This window comes from Phoca vitulina, unplaced genomic scaffold, assembly GCF_004348235.1.
Source record: "Phoca vitulina isolate PV1807 unplaced genomic scaffold, GSC_HSeal_1.0 scaffold42, whole genome shotgun sequence".
Taxonomy (NCBI): domain Eukaryota; kingdom Metazoa; phylum Chordata; class Mammalia; order Carnivora; family Phocidae; genus Phoca; species Phoca vitulina.
This window is the reverse complement of record NW_022589745.1, coordinates 11,154,778-11,171,759: the sequence shown is the minus strand read 5'-3', so window position 1 is coordinate 11,171,759 and position 16,982 is coordinate 11,154,778.

Below are 16,982 nucleotides of genomic sequence, written 5' to 3'. Positions count from 1 at the left end.
GCCCAACACAAAGCTAGAAGTAATGGAACTGTCGGGCAGTGGGAGGCCGTCTGACTCAGAACCTTGGCCACGTGCTGCATGCACTTCCGTCCTCATGGCGCCTCCTCCCGCTGCCGAGGGACCTGGGTGAAGTTCCTGGCGGGCATCTGAATGGCCCTATGCTATATTTTCCATCTTTCTTTTCCATTCATGAGCTGATAATATGGCAAAGGGGGCTCTGAAATGTTGTTCAAGTCTTTCCAGCTGCCTGCTGGTATCCCAGCCTGTTCAAGAGCTCAGACACTGAAATGTCCAGACCCCCCTGCTTCCCACACAATACCCAGGGCCTTCCTTCAGACCTTCCCTAGCATTCTACGTTTCCCAAAATGTGCCCATGGCTTTCACCACCATGAATGTTCTCTGTAGACAATTACAGCATCACCTAGCTTAGTAAAAAGAGGACGAGTCAAGGACCTGAAGTGCTAATATCCACTTGGAAGGTCGTCAGGACCTGTGGTTAACAATCACAGCTGTGTATTAGAATCACCTGAGGAAAATTTAAAACCTACTGATGCTGAGCTCCCCCCAACCCCTCCACCTTGACCAATGAGAATTATCTAGGGGTGAGGCCTCAAGTCATGCTAAGCCACAGCCAGCCGGGGAACGGATTGATGTCACGTGGCTCCTTGTCTTTTGTTGGCCATGTTTCTGGCCACTTGCATTTCACTCAGAAGCAGACAAGGAATGTGACAGGCTCTAACCCCAGCCTGTCTGTGCGTCCAGCCCCACTGTGGAAAGGTGGGCCAGGACTGGAGGGGCTGGAGCTCCTGGTCTGGGAGGGCCGGCCACGGCCTACACATTCCCCAGCCCTCACATGCCAGGGTGAGCAGGAGCCGCCTGTAAACGGGAGAGATTTAACAGAGGAATGAAAAGGCCCCGCACTTATTTAACCCGCAGCTAAATTTAGATCTGGTGTGGAGGCCGCCTGAGTCAGCTGGCTCCGTGTCTGAAAGGCACCACCTGTGGGACGCTAAGCTTCCCCTTGCAAACTGGATCTTGTCTTTTTGGAAAGAAAACCCATTACGGTAAATGTAGCAGGAGAGCATTCAAATGCTTCTCCGCCCTATTCTTTGGAGAGAGGCTGCATCTTGCTCGGGTTCACTATAAACACAGCAGCTCTGTGCTCTCATTGAGCTCCAACAGTTGGGGCTCGTATCTCTTCTTAGTAACTTTAAACTTATTATCAACCGGAGATAGCTTAGAAAATGAGAAAATAGGAATATAGACTCCCGGGTATCCGGGGCTTGAAGAGAAGAAAAGGGAGCGTCTTGTGTGAGCAGCTATGCTGTGGGCTCTCTCCCCACCGACCATGGGGGACGAGAAGCAAGGCTTGGTCTCCCGCGGTCCTGATGGCGCTCGAGCCTGACTCTGCTGACCCCGGAGCTGTGGCGTGGGGACCCCACTCAGGGCTGGGAGCCAGCAGGGAGCACAGCAGACTGGCCGGACTACAACGCAAACTCGGTTCTGATGGTGGTGGTGAAGGACTGGAGTGTGAGTCTCTGCCCCGCCCCCCCCCCCGCCCCCCGGTGGTGAGTTCTGGAAGGGCACCTCAGGGCACAAGGGGCAGACCTCAGAGACCAAGGCCTCCACAAGGGCAGCAAGGGAAGCCGTAGGAGGTGTGACAGAGATGGCCCTGGAGGGGTTCTAGCGGCAGGGCTCTCCCGCCAAGGGGAAGGGCCTGGATCGGCATTTTCACCCAGCGGGAGGCAGCCCTTCGCCTGATGGAAGTCGGGTCCTGACGAGCCGCAGGCCTCAGCCACGCTGATGATCCTGGGCTAGAGCCGGGATCTGGGTTGGAGGGCCGGCCTGGCTAATCTGTGACTCTGGGCAACGTCACTTGGTGGCTTTCTCTGTCTGTGTCCTGATGATACCACTCCGCTCTGGGAAGGCCCGGCTTCAGCAGGGGAGTACTCCCCGTGGGGCCTCGGGATGGGGAGGGTGTGCGGGAGGAGGGCCGGGCCGGAGAGGACCATCTGCACGGGCGGGGGCAGGGAGTGGTCTCTGAGACCCCCGCTGACCTAGATAGAAGCGCCACACAAATCCCGCTCGTCTCTCTCTTGGAGAAGAGATTGTCTTTTCGGGGCACATGAAGGTGTCCAGGGTTATGTCTTCGAGGCTGCCTCTAGCACCCAGCACTCCCCCTCCCGCGCTTGCTTCCCTGCCTCCGTTCTCCAAGTGAGCCCTACTGTTTACATCTTCTTCCCCGGAGCCGGACAAGGCCTCTCCTGTCCTTCAATAGACTTGCTTGTACCCATTCTTTATGACTCCTTTGTTTTAGCTAGAAGAATTTTGCTCTTTGCTACTACCAGCAATAAAAGTAACATAAGGAACACTTTACTGAGCACCTATGTGCGTGCAAGATCTCTCATATTCATTCACACTCTGCCGTGAACCGCTCCCGCAAAGCAAGTCGATACTGCCCCCCATTTATGCTCGAGAAGAGCAACTCAGAGGGGTTAACTGACTTGCCCGAGGTCGTCCTATCAGGGAGGGTCAGGAGCAATCATACCGGTCTGATTCTGAAGCCTAACACTTGTGTGAGTCCATACTCCTTGCGAATTCCGGCTTCCCGGGCCCTGCTAATAGTCGCAGTGGCCACGTGCTTTGATTCCGGGGGCCCACCGCAGCTGGAGGGTCTCCTTGTGTCAAAGAGATGATCCAAAATGCATCCAGGATCCGTTGGGCAACAAACAGGTTCTCTGAGCCCCTTTGTGTTCACTTCTTATTAAAGTGGAAGCTTTTCTCCTCCTGTCCGACAGAAGGATTTAGAGAAATTTAGAGACCAAGGCCTCCACAAGGGCAGCAAGGGAAGCCGTAGGGTAACCCCACACAGTTGGTAGAAAGTACCTAAGAGTAGATGGGATGAGGTCGGTTTCTTTGTGGGGGAGCAGGAAATCAGCCTTGTGGAGGGGAGGGATCCCTGGGGGTCCTCTGGTGCCGCCTCCCAGCCGCCCCTGCCGAGACCCCTTGCTCAGTGCCCTTGACGGGTGGTCCAGGCTCGGCCAGGGCGGTGTCTCACAGAGCAGCTTGTCCCCGGAGCGGTGGCTGTAGTTTGAAAGTCCCGGGCACGGGGTGCCTCCCGAGCCCGCTGCCGCATTCCCCCGGCGTGCCGGGCATCTCAGGGGACCCGGCCGCGAGGCTCCCGTGAGCACCACTGAGCCCTGCTGGCCTTCGCCCGTGCCTCGTGGGCCAAGTGCCTGCATGCTTCTTTACTCGGCCCTCTCTGCTGCAGCAGGTGAAGAGGGCTCCCCACCCCTGGATCCCATGCTAGCCTGCCGGGTGTCCTGCCCTCCCCTCTCTCTACTCCAGGGGCAGTGGTGAGCTCCGAGGGAGGGCGAGGAACCCGGACCCCAGGGAACGGACAGTTGGGTTTTACCTCCATCACCCTAAGAAAGAACCACTCCAAGAAGAATCCTTTTAAAACATGAAAGGTGGTTTTTGGTTTTGTTTTTAAATAAAAAATGGTTTTATATTGAATTTATACAATATACAATGTCAACACGGAATGATCTTAATTTTCTTTGATCCAAATTGAAGAGATGAATTAATAACTCTCCTAATATTAAACCTTGTTTTTCTTGTCTTTTCAAATTCTTTGTATTTCTCCAGTAAGATCTAGAGTACGGTAATGAATCATTTGTTTGCTCTACCACTGGATGCAGCCACAGTATTTGAGCTGAAAGTTTTACGTTTCTTCATAATGGATGAGACTGGCTTGTAATGTTTGTGCACATATATACTCTCCATATCAAGGTCTGAGATTTTAGATGAACTAAATCTAGCTTTATAAAATGATAAGCATTTTTAATGCTTTATTTTTTTTAAAGATTTTATTTATTTATTTGACAGAGAGAGACACAGCGAGAGAGGGAACACAAGCAAGGGGAAGAGGGAGAGGGAGAAGCAGGCTTCTGCTGAGCAGGGAGCCAGATTCGGGGCTCGATCCCAGGACCCTGGGATCATGACCTGAGCCGAAGGCAGACGCTTAACGACTGAGCCATCCAGGCGCCCCAGCATTTTTAATGCTTTAAAATCACTGACCTAGCGTGAGTATTAACTGTATCTTAAAAGTTTGGAAGAACTCACTCAAAACCATTTAGACTGAGTATGTTCTAGGAGTTAACTCTAACAACATTTTCGGTTGGTTTTATGATAATCTGATCAGATTTTCTACTCCTTGACTCAGTTGGGGAGTCATTAGTATTTTTCTCAGAAGGCCTCCATTTCTTGAGATTTAAGATCAGAGCATAAAGTTATAAAATGAATTCATCTACATGTCTGTTTTTTATTGTATGCAATTGATCATTTCTAATTTTGTGTGTTAGGACTTTGCTTTTTCGATGAAGCAAACTGAAGTGTGGCAGGGTGTTTTGGGCGGTTGAAAGGTCGCCTTTGGCCTCCTCTTCTAAGTTTTGATTATCATGTTCACGTTCCTAGTCATTTCCGACATCCCGTAAGTGCAGGTTTTGTTAAAGTTGTTCAGGAGTTGTGTCTGTGACTTCCGTAGACATCTGTTCTTCCCTTCTAGTTTCTGGCATTTTCCCCACTGTCTGGGAGCACCTCCTTACCGCTGTGAGGGGCTTCCTCACCTCCAGCACTCGGTGCTTGTCTTCCCTTTCAAGGGCCCAGTGAGGTTCTGCCAACATCCGCCGCCACCTCCCGGGAGACCGCACTGATTTCCCGGAGGGCGGAGGGATTGAGATTCAGTGTTGACTACGTTCCCTCAATCTGGTCCCATCTGCTCTGTTCCTAGTTGCTACTCCTCTACGTCTGTGACAGGTGGATGGTCTTCCCTGGTTTGAGTCCTGGGGGAGGATCCCCCTGCTTTGTTATTCCTTGTTGATTATAGTAAGTGTCGGGGGGTGGGGGGCCAGGGTCTGGGTACCTATGCACATCCTGCCAGAACTCCCATCTTTCCTGGAGCTCTATGCGTCATCTTCCATTCCTACAACTCTGGGAGCTGGGTGTTGTTACAGACGAGGGAACTGAGGCACGGAGAGGTTGAGTCACCCTGGTGTGAGTACACCTGCTATGTCTAGGTCTAAATCCTCCTTCCCCAGAGGTCCTGCTGTGGTGATGTCGCCCGATTTCCCTGCAGGCAGATGGCTGCCTACAGGGTGTTTGAGGGATGTGGAAACGCATCCCAGCCTGATTTCCTCCCTCCTTGTGTCTGATGCCCCTTCTGAGCCTCTTTCTGCGGGGGAAGGGAGGCTTTCAGGTCCCAGGAGCAGGAGACGAAGGATCTCCTGGCAGAAGGGTTACAGTGACAGCCACCGCACCAAGCTGAGGTCGCCACAGCCATAGAGGGCATGGAGGTGGGGGAAATGTGGATGCTCTTAACAGAGCACAACTCAGAGCAATGGGGAGGGGTGATTCTTTACTCCCATAACCAACCGCAGAAAGGGCAGGGGGCAGCGGACCTCTGGGAACACTGGATCTAGGAGCTTGGACACCGACAAGATTCCCTCTTACTCTTTACCAACCATCAGTGAGTTTCCCTGCCTGCCCCTTTCACCGTCTGCTCCTTTGCCACACGGCAGGGCTCACTGGCCACCTGGAGCCCTGGGTAGGCTTCATCTTAATGTAGGCAGGAGGAAAGGGAGCCCTCGGGGCCCCTCTCACCAGCAGGCAGAACCCGGGAACGGTCTCTGGTAGGGTCAGAGCAGCAGTGAGGCAGGAGAGGGGCTGAGGGCTGGGGCCTGGCAGGCGGCCCTACTGAGATCTCCTTCCGATGGCGACAGGGAACGGGCGTCTGCAAGCCCAGAGAGGGAGGGTGGGAGGCCTGCGCGGCAGAGACGCGATTTCCCCAAGTCCGGATGTTTGCAGCCTGGTCCAGTGGGAAGAGCAGATTCGGGAAGCCGTCCTCACTGGGCCATTTCCTAGCCGTGCAACCCCAGACGAGGGCCTTCGTGTCTGCGCTGGCACCGGGAGGCCCCTCTCACCCGGTGACCATCCTTACTTTTAGACTTTCCGAAAGGGAGAGAAAAGCAGCCCGAACCCCTTGGCCTTGTCATTCCTTTCAGGAACACCTGCAGGAGTCGCCATGGCAACGGGATCCGCAGCCCTGCTCTTCTCTGCCTGGGTTTTATTAGCTTCTGCTGTCTGTTAACTGAGGGGCTGCCAGTGCTGGGGCCCGGAGAGCTGACCGGGAAAGGGTAATTGCTGGGTAAGGTCAGCGCTCTCGGTCCTGGAAGAGGCCAGAGATTGGGGTCCCCGGAATCAGCCCACAGGACGACCTGGCAAAGGTGGGGGGAAGCAAGGTCCCCAAGATCTCCCGTCCACTCGTGGGCACGGGTCCGACTGCCCGGGGTGCACTTGGGCTGCGTTATTCCTATTCCTGCTGTCATCCTCACAGGTCTCCAGGGCCATTCCCAGCCTCGGACTCACCAAACAACAGCACAAGGTCAATACTGTTATCCTCACTTGGCAGATCAGGAAACGGAGGTGAGGACAGGGGCCCCCTGCGCATAAGCAGCAACAGTGGGCATGGAAACCGGCGATTTCCATTCAGATCCCTGCTGTTCCCCTTATATTCCCCGGCCCTGCCCCTCCTGCCCTTCTCATGCCCGGCGTGGCCTCTCCAAGTGGCACATGCACACCAGCTGTCATCTCAAAGGTCAAAAAATGGGCTTGATGAAGCTTTCTGGGGAATACTTAGATGTTTTGCTTCCGATGGAAAAAGACACCTACGTTTCATTGTCTGTTCAACTGGGTGCCTGGTCAGTATATTAAGACCCCGAGGAGGGGCACTCTGGGTGGTGACGAGACGGTTCAGCAAGCAGAGGCCCCTGAGTGGGGCACGCTGGGGAGATGCTTGGAGCCAGGGGGCACGGCGCCTGGATCTGTGGGTGAGGCTTGGTCTGCTTCGCCGCGTCGAGGAAGAGGCTTCTGTTGAAGCTGTGCGATCATTCGACACTCTGCTCAGCTAGAGATGAAGCAGGGTCATCGGGTGGGGCCTGGCACCCCTGCTGACCTGCACTTGGAATCCATCTCTCGTTATCACTCTGGTCTTGGGTTAATGACCGTGGGAAACATGGAGCTGAGCGTGAGGTGACCTTGCTCCCAGAGAGCTCACACTCAAGAAGCAAAGGTGCCCTTGGACGGCGTTTCCCAGGTGGGACACAAATTAGGCCACGTCGCTTCACACACAGACGCCCAGAGGAAAACAGAAACAAGCTTTGCAAAACCAACCCCACACCCTGGGCCTGGGGACCTGTCGGCCTGCCTGCGGGGGAGGTCCCACCCCCCACCTCGCTGGGGGGTGTCGGGGCCCCACTCTGGCTGCAACGCCATCCTTCCCAGCAGCCCTGCCCTACCGTGGAGAGCAGCCTTCTCTCACCCAGGCTGGCTCGGTTCAAGGGAACAAAAAGAACTCAGAAGGCAACATTTTTTTAGGCAGGAAATGGTTGTTTTTTATGCTTGTCAAGTGTCTAGTGAGAGTCAGAATAAAACCCACCACTGTGAAAGAGAACGTGAAATAAAAGGAGCTTTTATTACCCGGGGTTCTGCCTTGTTCGAGATACTTACCTTTCCATCATGAAACAGAAAACTTCTGTGCGTCTTGGCACTGAGACGTGCCTGGTGATGCGTTGTTGTTGATTTCTTCTCATAGACCATCTGGGCACCCAGGCCGGGATCCGGAGGAATGCTTACGCGGTGGGAAGGGAACAGAGAAAGGTACTAAAACTTTTTCAACCATCAGTTTTATGCATGGACGGCAACGCCTTCTGCAGGAAGACGGAGGAAGATTTACTGCATCGAGAAACGCAAGAAATGTGAACATCGCGCCATAAAATGCAGCGTCCGGAACACAGCCCGGCTTGGGAGTGGGTGGCCCTGCTGTCGGGAGCCCGGGCAGGACACCCCCTGCTCCCAGGGTTCAGAAGAGGGGCTTCCGGTTCCCCTCTAAGCCACCGGAAATGGCACCAGCTCCCTGGGGCCTCACATGGAGTGTGGGGCGGGAGGGACCCTCAGTGGCAAGCGGTGGTGGCCTTGGCAAGTCCCCACCGAGGAGATGGGAGCCACCCCCTCTCCCGTTCAACTGTTGTCCTTGCATCCAGCTCCCCTCTTTCCTGTCGCATCACCCATCCGGCCTCCGGATAAAGGAGTCCTTACTTCCTTAAAGGTAAAAAAAAGAAAAAGAAAGAAAAAAGATATTGTCCATCTCCTGTTGGAGATGTAGGGGGCAGGAACTAGCAAAAGGTTATTGAGCCCCTACTAGGCACAAGTCAAGCTTTTAAGGGCTCGACATACATATTTTTCTCCAGAACTTAAATTCATTCCGGGAGGCAAAGATTTTCATCTTCTTTCTTCGGTGGAAAATGGGAGACCAAGTGCTTGCCCAGGGATATTCAGCGAGTTAAGTCACAGAGCCCCAAACTGGTGCTGCTTTGCCATATAGTATTAGAATATTTTAGAAATATATTCTTCAGCAGCAAATCTGTAATATCTTGGAGCACTGGAAACGTCCTTAGGAATCGCCCAACTCGGCTGTCCTTTTGGTGTGGGGATCGCCGAGGCCTGAGGGAGCAGTCACTGGAAAGTTCACCTGTGTCCCCAGGCCTGATGCCCGCACAGCGTCCACGGGTGAAGTGCTAGAAGCCGGGGGAAGGGACAGTAGTGAGTGCATTTGTGGCTTTTAGGGCTGGAGGGTGCTGTGTTGGGACAAGCCTGGGCTCAAGTCTTACGAGAGACAAAAAGCTTTGCCCGGTGGAGTAGTTGCTCAACAAATTCTCGCTGAACTGACTCATGTCGGAAAGGAGAAGGTGCACGACAGATGAGGCTGAAATGAATTCGCGCCCCCAGATGCCAGAAACCGACTTTTCCAGCTGGAGCCGTCTGTGGGACTGAGGCGGGTTGCCGAGAGGCACAGCCGACAAGCAGACCCTGGCCCGTCGTGCAGCCCTGGCGACGAAGAAAGAGGAAAGCTCGGCGTCCTTCTCCCCATCGAGACCCCAGGAGAAGCCCGGCAGCCTTGCTCCAAGCCCAGCACCGAGCCGGGGATCCAATGTCATGAAACTCATTTCCGTCTGTCAACTTCTTTAATTAGGTGGGGGAATTTCACGGACTGTGTCTGGACCTAGAGAGTACCCAATATATCATTTTTCAAACTTGGAATAAGCCAGAATAAAAATACGCCAACTCGCAAGCTGATACCTTAGCCCGGCCTTGATGCTTTAAAATAATCATTACAACTGAACGAGGAGTGTGAGTAATAACGTGTGCGCTGCGTCCTGGAGCTGGCTGGTGTGATAGGCTTCACGGACCTTTATTTCTAGCCAGGCTTCAGAGAGCCACCATCGAACACTGCGATCTGTACGAAATGCTACTAGCCTCAAGAGCCCTTTATTTCCAAGCTCCTGAAATCTTAATGATAACACACATTAGTACAGCATTTTTTAGTTTATAAAATGCTTTTATAGACGTGATCTCATTTAATTTATGACTTAAACCTCCTGTACCTTGCAATCTCGCTATAAAAAAATTACCTTCATTTTACATAGAAGTTGGCCAAGAGTTAGAGTTTATGTCAGTTTCCCAAGGTCACGCAGGTGGTAGGTGGCCAAGTAAATCCTTGAGTCTGGGTCTTTTCACTCCAGACCCCAACACTATGTTCACCTCTAGAGCAATGCTGGCGGATGTTAATGTGAGTGTGAGTTGAATACTCCCTGTGACGGGGAGCTCACTCTCTCTCATCTTGTCGAACAACTCTGACTGTTGGACAGTTGAGGCAGAAGCTGCTGCCATCTGCAACCCACTCGTGGCTCTCCCAGCAAGAGCAGCTAGGGTGGGTTTGCTCTCCTACAAGCCAGCTTCCAAAGGACGGCTCCACATGGTGAATGGCTACCTCAAAGCCCATATGCAGCTCCTCCTTCCTCATCTTGCTTAAAAGATGTATCTTATCAAGTGTTTGGGTGAAACAAGCTTACCTCGGCCCACAGCACATTTCTAAGGTGAGAGGGGCGACCTCGGTGTCACTGACTCATGCATCTGGCGGATCCCCGTTGACAGATTTCTGCCAATAACGGACAGTGAGCTAACTGGGCTGGAACTTCTGAATTTGTCTGCTCTCATTTTTGGAAATCATTCTCCATAGTTTTTTTTACCCGAAGTGGCTCTGAAAACCCAGGCAGATTCCGTCGCGGTCTTGGTCTATAGCCTGTGTGTGTGCGCCTAGAGACCCCCTTTAACCGTGTTTCCCATTTTCTCTCCCGACTGGCTGTGGGTCTCAACCCCGCCTGCCGCTCTGTGTGCCTTTGCTTCCCGTAAAGACGGTTCTGGTGGGCGAGGCTGGACGTGAAGGGACGGGCTGGACGGAGCCCACTCGGTAGCCCACCCGCCCCAGCGCCAGGGGAAATGCTCTTCTTGCTACAAATTTTAGGAAGAAAGCTACAGGCCCAAGGTGGAGTCACTTGCTCCCAGGACAGCAAAGCAAGACTTCATTGCAGTTTCATCCTCTCCAGGCCTGGAATTCTGAGCCAATCAATCTGGAGTTTTCTGGTTGGTTCCAATGAGGTACATCTATCACATGGTCTCTCTCTGGCCTCAAAGGAGGATGAGGTAATTCCCCAGTAAGACCTCCTTCCCTTCTCTTAAGGGAAGGTGACCTTGCCTGGAACCGTCTTTCTCTGCTTTTGCTGGAAACTTCTTGCCCTACCCTCCTTTGTAGAAAAACCTCCCATCGGTGCCAGGAGCTCCCCTCTGCTTGCTAGAGGGAATGCTGTCCGCTTCATGAATTGCTTCATAAAGCCAATTAGATTATCGAATTACTCGAATTTTCTTTCTTAACCAAACATAACGACCAGGACCGTTGGTTAGAAGGGTGGTAAGGAACACCCACGCACTCCGGGGTGCTTGGGAAGAGGGCTGGCAAAATCTTCAGTCTGGCGGAGCCCGGGAGAGCTGGTGGGGGCCTCACACTCTTGCTCTGATGTGTGATTGTCTGGCTCAGCTACACACTCACTCAGGGTGGACATCTCCTCATTCAGACTCTCCTAGGGAGAATCTGATCTGCTGCGTCCCCTGCAGCCAGTGGTCTGCCTCGGTCCCCTCTGGAGTTTCTCTTAGCAGGGCTTTGGGCTCCATGGTGCTGACTCCTCTCCGGCATGGGTCTTTTCGTTGAGAGCATCCTCTGTCCTGTGAACCCAGCTCACCGCCTTCCAGCCTGCTCAGTGCCTTCGTTCCGTGAAGTTATCATCTACACGAGCCTGTCCCTCTGCTCTAGAGTCTGGGAACAGTCCAGATTTTGACACTCTCTTCTTGCTCTAATACAAAGCTTTTATTTTTATTTTACTTTTTTAAAAAATGTTTTAAGTAGGCTCCACGCCCAGTGGGGAGCCCATCATGGGGCTTGAACTCACAACCCTGAGATCAAGACCTGAGCTGAGATCAAGAGTCGATGCTTCACTGACTGAGCCACCCAGGTGCCCCAAGCTTTTATCTTCTGATAAGAGTTTGGATGTTCTCTGAAAGCTGATAGAAGAGGAAACGGAGTCTACAAGAGGTCACCTGGCTTCCCTGAAGCTTGTAAGCTGGAGAGCTGGACCTTGAACCCAGACCTCTCTGATTCTTCTCCTCTTATTCTTTCCCGGGTACCCCATGCATGCCCTCTGAGCTCCCGCTCCCCCACTCTCAGCTGCCTGCCCCTGGGTGAAGGAAGGTAAGTTCCCTCTTCATCTTATGGACAATTACGGAGAGTCCTGCCCAAGACTGTGTGCAATGAATTCACTGGGCTTTGCTCGGAGAAAGCCGGGGCCCCTGCCTCGCCTCCAGCAAGGCCCGATGAGTTGTCTTGGAACTTTGGGGTTGAAGTTTATGGCTCTAACCTTATAGTCTGCCCCAAAGGCACAAGCGGTTTGGTGGATCAGGAAGGCTTCCTGGAGTAGGTGAGGTTTGGGGCAAGCTGGATGTCACTTGCTTACCAGGGACCATCCAGGCAAACAATCCCAGCTACAACCAAAATGCTTGATGCCAGGCTCATCACCCAGGCTCAGGAAACTGCACTGATGGGCCACAGAGATTGGGATCTAAGATGGTTTTCTCTTTCCTAAAATGGGAGAATTAGCGGTAGAGGATTCTCCCTTAGTCATTTCATCTGGTTGCTGTGAACTTAGATAAGGAAATAAGTCTCAAATCTCTAGGCTCTATTATTCTTCATTCCTTCTTTTCTGTGTCTTTCTCACCAGTTGGGATGAGGTCAGCATTTCAGTCGTCTTTCGGTCCAGTTGAGGGCTAATCCTGTCTAGCTTCCCAGCCTCGGGTAAGGCCCCACGGTCCGCAAACCACCAGCAGTACCTTTAGCCCACGCTCACCGGAGCGTGTCCCCAGTCCTGTACTCACAGGTGCATCCCTGGACCCAGAAGGTCTTCCTCTTTGTCTGTCTTGGTCTCCAGAATTCAAGTGATGCTTCACCTTCTCCTGGGAGCTTGTCTGGACGCCCCCAGACTGGGCTTAGTGTCCTACCCCTCACCTTACCCCAACCTGTTTTTGTCGCAGGGACCGTGTTAGTCACTGACAGCTGTCTGTCCTCTACTACACAGGGACTCCTGAGGGTCAGGCCCTGAGGCTGCCCGCCCCCTGGGTCCCCCGTGCACGGCGCCCTGCAGCGAGGGTCTCTGGTTGCACTCACAAATGGGGGTGCACAGGGAAGTTTGGTTGCTTTCTGGCTGTCTCACATTAGTCTCCCCGCCTCAGTCTGGTTCCCAAGGGCACAAAGAGCAGGTTTGAGGGGTCTTGCCGTCCCTCCCGCCCTCAGCGCAGAGCTGGGCGCCAGGAGTCCGGAAGCGCACACCTTCACCTCTGCCTTTTTCATTCTGTCCAAGTCAGTATTCAGCCTAGCTTCAGGCCCCACATAAGATCTGCCAGATTTCTCCTGGCCTGAGCCTGCTGTCCTATATTTAAACTCGACAGGAGACCCAGGAAATGGATTGTTGGCTCCTAATTCACTGACGAATTGATGCGATAATGATGTCTCTTAACATCCCAGTGACCGCCGCGTGTTTTTGGGTGACAGAAATGGGACATGATGGGTACAGGCGGGGCTCAGAGCTGCCTTGACTGAGTGGAAAGGGGGCAAAGATCTTCGATATGTTCCCGAGTGGGGAAGGCTCTTCATCGTCCAGCCTTCCTTCTGTCTCCAAGCAGGTTCCTGGAACACAGCGCAGTCAGCCCCAGGACGGTGTCTGTGCAGGGGGCAGGTGCAAAGCCTCCATTCAGAGACAGGTCCCCCTTTTGTGAGTGCAAACTGCCACCCAGGGACTTCCCTTCTGTCCACTCTGCCCTCCGGGGTGACAGGATAGTAGGTTTCTTTATACTCAGAGTGCTGGTCTTTATTTTATTTTATTTTTTAAGTAGTCTCCATGCACAGCATGAAGCCCGATGTGGGGCTTGAACTCACGACCCTGAGATCAAGACATGAGCTGAGATCAAGAGTCGGATGCTGAACCGACTGAGCCCCCCAGGGGCCTCATCAGAGTACTGGACTTTAGATGCTCAAAGCTAGTTCCTGAATGCATACAATCACAGGGGACTGACAGCCTTGGTAGCCAGGACTGGAGGGACAGACAGATCCCAGATCCCCTCTGGCTCACAGGAGCTGCACTGGCCGGCAGCCAGCTGGACGACAGGTCAGGAGGAAGCAGGGTCCTCAACAGAGGTGACACTGAGCCATTGGCCCGCAGCACTGGGTGCACAGCCCCGGGGTGACCCTGGGCACAGTGTGTATGGGTCCCCTTCCCCGTCCCCATCCTGCAGGCTTCTGACACCAAGCAGCAGGGGCTGCCTGCGGAGCCATAGGGTTCTGAGCTCTGTGCCAGATTTCTTCTCCTCCATGCTCTGGGGTCTTGCTGCACCCTGGGCTCTGGCTCGTGGGGTGGGTTCCTGGCGCCTTCTCCCATCGGCGTGTTCCCACCAAGAGGGTAGGTCCTCACTCCAGGGGAACTTTCATCCCCACTACCACTTCTCAGGCCCCCGACCGCTCCCACCCATCCACTCTGACTGGGGCTGGGGGCTTCGTACTGTCTTCTCTTCTTGCGTTACCTGTATCAGGAGCTGGCCTTCTGCTGGACATCATGACAAAGGTCTCCTGGATCCTTTTTTTCTCCTTTCTCCCAGGTCTTAGAGAAGATGTGGATCCCATTTTATTCTGCAATCTGATTTAACTCAACACGACCTCTTATGGCCATACTTGAGTATATATTAGTTTACATCTTAAGTGCTTGCCATGTTCTAGGCTGGGCTTTACACACATTTAATCCTCACCAGAACTCTGTGAAATAGGCACCATTATCATCCCAAGTAACTTGCTCAGGTTACACAGCCAGTGAGATGCAGGCCAGGCAGTCTGGTTCCTGAGTCTGGATCTTAACCATTACTTCCTCCCAATCCAAGATGGCAGGAGGTTTTTGTGTTTAATTCATTCCCAGGACTTACAACACTATCTAGTTCATCATAGACACTGAATAAAAATGTGTTGAATGAATGAATAGGTCATGAATAAGTGAATGAGACTTGGCGAGTCTCAAAGAAAGGGTTCAGTCTGTGCTGAGATCAGTGGTTCTCAAACTGAAGGGTGCGTCAGAATCCTTTGGGGGCTGCCTCCAAGTCAGAGGGCTGGGTCCTACCCCCAGAATTTCTGATTCAGTAAGTCAACACTGGGAATTGGCATTTCTAAAAATCACCGGGTGCCGCTGATACTACTGGTCGGGGCCCCATTTTGAGGAGCATGGGCTTAGGGTATAATCACGTGTCCTTTCTCAGCAGGAGGGTGGCCGACAGGAGGTGGGGCTGGGGCACCCCGGGAGGGCAGGAGCCAGCTACCAGGTGCCCGCTGCTCTGCCGCAGTCCGGACAGGCTGGCCCGGGACTCAGACACCAGCCGTGCCTCTCCCAACAGGGTGACAAGTGGCTATGGCTGGCCTGGCTCCTTCCAGCATCCTGCCTCAACTGGAATGGCGCATGCAGAGCGGAGATTAACTCATACACTAGCTGCCACTTATAAATCAACTCCTATACACTCGGCATGGGCGCATACCCGTGAACACACACACATACACTTGCATTTTTGCTATGACATCCTATATGGAACTCTCAGAATCCTTGGGTTCTTCAAAATTGCATAATAAAAATCACACAGCTTATAGGGAAACAGGGTCAAAGGCAGACTCAAAATCTACAGTGCCCGGAAATCTGGCAAAACCATAAAAATGAGTGGTGAACAATAGCCAAACTGTGGAAAGAGCCAAGATGTCCATCGACAGATGAATGGTTAAAGAAGATGTGGTGTATATATATACAATGGAATATTATGCAGCCATCAAAAGGAATGAAATCTTGCCATTTGCAACGACGTGGATGGAACTGGAGGGTGTTATGCTGAGCAAAATAAGTCAATCAGAGAAAGACATGTATCATATGACCTCACTGATATGAGGAATTCTTAATCTCAGGAAACAAACTGAGGGTTGCTGGAGTGGTGGGGGTGGAAGGGATGGGGTGGCTGGGTGATAGACATTGGGGAGGGTATGTGCTATGGTGAGTGCTGTGATTGTGTAAGACTGATGAATCACAGACCTGTACCTCTGAAACAAATAATACATTTCATGTTAAAAAAAAAAAAAGAAGAAGAAGATAGCGGGAAGGGAAGAATGAAGGGGGGAATCGGAGGGGGAGACGAACCATGAGAGACGATGGACTCTGAAAAACAAACTGAGGGTCCTAGAGGGGAGGGGGGTGGGGGGATGGGTTAGCCTGGTGATGGGTATTGAGGAGGGCACGTTCTGCATGGAGCACTGGGGGTTATACGCAAACAATGAATCATGGAACACTACATCTAAGACTAATGATGTAATGTATGGGGATTAACATAACATAATAAAAAAAAAAATGAGTGGTGAAGACGCCAGCCGAATATTTAGCTATGACTTCCTGGTCTTGCCATCCAGCCACCCACGCTGTCCATTCTTTGCCACCTTAACCGTAAGATTAGGTTCCGGAGACCATTTTTTTTTTTATCCAAATTAAAAATCTGCTCGAGGTGTAGCCTTCTTCATTAGCCAACTGTTTTAGTACAAGGGATGACCTTCACCCACAGCTTCGTGGAAAGTGTAGCAGTTCTGGAAGGCTCTGAGCTGCACTTTGCCGTAAAGAAAGGCACGTCTGCCAGTTGTCAGCTTTTGTCGGAAGGCCTTCATAAACGGCGATGGTCTCTTTCATTGTGAACACTCTTGCCCCCATCACTTCAGAAGTCTCATGCGCTAAAAACAAATCTCACGAACCACCGTGGCCTTCTGTGTTGTAAGATGGGACTGGTTCTGAGTTGGCAAAATCCGAATTTGAACCCCGAGCCGGCTGACTGTGAAGTCCCATACTTTCTCCTGCTCGACCGCCTTTATTAGACAAGGAATATGCAACAAGCGAAGCCGGCAGCCGTGGGCCGCTACGACGTGTGGGGTGAAAAGTAGCTGACAGCGTGGCCGCCTGGTGATCCTCTGTGTTGCTGGGGGCTCTCGAGGGCCAGGCTTGTGTCCCGGCCTCCCGCCTGCCTGCAGCACCTGTGTCGTGGCCCAGGCAGAGCACTGCTCAATCCAGGTTTTATGAATGGAATCCTATTCAAGTCAGTAATAAAAACAAGTCAGACGTAGAAGTCATTCCTTTAGTAAACAAATCTTACGTTTTCTTTAACTAGATTGGGAGACTGCCTGGGGGTGTGGGGGAGGGACATTTTTGACACTTTGGTCTGTGACAGGCTTTCCTGGGAGGAGTTCTGAAACTTCCATGATGCAGGTGGCTCAGGGAGTTTTATCAAGGCCCCTAGGACACAGGAGCCCTCCTGGGATGAAGCCACGCTGACTGACTTGTGGAGCGCATGTGGGGACATCGCGTGTCCCCGTGTGCGCGAGAGTGACCGTGGGGGGGCCTGGGGTCAGGCAGCGAAAGAGACAACAG